Source organism: Temnothorax longispinosus, chromosome 11 (assembly GCF_030848805.1).
Source record: "Temnothorax longispinosus isolate EJ_2023e chromosome 11, Tlon_JGU_v1, whole genome shotgun sequence".
NCBI classification, from domain to species: Eukaryota; Metazoa; Arthropoda; class Insecta; order Hymenoptera; family Formicidae; genus Temnothorax; species Temnothorax longispinosus.
In genome coordinates, this window is record NC_092368.1 from 3,586,650 (window position 1) to 3,588,414 (window position 1,765).

A 1,765-nucleotide genomic window follows, 5' to 3' on the forward strand; every position below is an offset into this window, starting at 1 on the left:
TGTGCGTATATATGTAGTTTTCTTATCATATATCTTCAACATCAGTTATATGGACATTCTACCGTTATCCTTCCTTAATCGCACAAACGCATTAACTATATAATAATTTTATTTCGGCCCATGCTGAATTCGGATTTGGCCAACATAGAGTCTCAGTCGTCATCCTGAATAGGCTTGTTCGTACACGGCTTGTACGATAACGCAAAAGTTGTTAAATAATTTATCAGAGGCCTAAAACGCGCGTCGCGTAACACGCCGATCACCTGGCCAGGGCGCCAGCCGTACGTAGAGAGCCGGCGATAAGATCAGTCTCGCTGGTGTCGGTGTACTCGGCTTCAGGATCGCCACCGAACCCGATCGTTCCGCGTGGGTGGCCTGCCACCTCCTCCAACGCCGCAGCCTTCCACCACCATCGCGGCCGGTGTGGTGTGGCACGGTGGTGTGTTCGCGCAGGCCTCTCTTCTCCTCGGATGATGAATGATCCCCGCGTACCCCACGACCCCCCTCCTCCTCGCGACTCGCACCCTGTCGTGGCCCTACCGGCTCTCCGCGTCCACCTTCGGCCAACGCGCTCGTCCGCCCTCTCCTCTCCACCCCTCCCACTCTTCAGGCCATTCCACCATGATATACCTTCCCCTCTCGCATCCCCCGGCCTCGTCATCGAGCAGCCTCACTCCGGTGGGTTTTCGCTCGCTTCCTCTCCAGCCACGCTCGTTTTATTTCTCGTTTATTTTTCCCACCCGCGAACCGTCGAGATGCAATTTGCATCCGAGCTGCTGCTGTTGCCGCCGCCGTCCCAGCCGGTTGCCGCGAGCAACAACCGGCGTAGAAGCGAGCGACTCACCACCGGGGAAATTGTTTGTCAGGAGAAAGGAAATTTTAGAAAATTCGATCGAGATTGCGAACGTCAATACGAATTGTCCTATTATCTTTACGCAATGAAGCGGGAGAAAAGGAAAATTGACGATATTTGCTGCATATTTCGCTAATAAGCGATCGCTATTGCAAAATTAGTACAAAGTGAATTTTATGCTAGTTTAACTCAATATCACATCGGCGTATTTCACATTAACAGTACCAATGTAATTTATTGTAATAATACTATAATGTAATTTATTCCAATATTTGAAAAATATATATATAATAATGTCATTCAAATTTAGGGGGGGGGGCGATTATATCTATGTTATATTTACATTCGATATTCACGCGTGACGAAATTCATGCTAATAATCCACGAAAGAATCTTCCTGAACTCATATATTATAATCATACAGTTGTAATATTCGATTAACAATGCGTTTCAAGTGAATCTACATAACTTTTGAGAGCGTAGTTAAGTGAATACAGTAGTCCGTTAGATAATGGCCGATTTCGCCACGGATGATGACTGTGAAAGACGACGGTGACACGTCTCGGCAACCGCTCCAAAAAACACTATAGAAGCTACTACGTGGCACGGGGAAGAAGCGAGGTAGGGGGAATTGTTCCGTAGAACTACTGGCTTGTTCCTGTGGTTGACAGGAGAGACTTGACGACTTGCGCGCGAGCTAGGCTTCTCTATCTATCCAGCTACCTGAAAGCATCCGGCACCCGAAAGATGAAGGAAGAGAGAAAGACTGAGGGTGAGTGTCCGGGGACTTCATGTTTTATGCTTTTAGGGGCCCTTTATGCGCTCGACTACGGGGGCACCCAGCATGTCGAATAGAATTCGGAAGGCTGGCTATATACGTGATAGGTATTTTGACATGCCCGAGAAATTAGT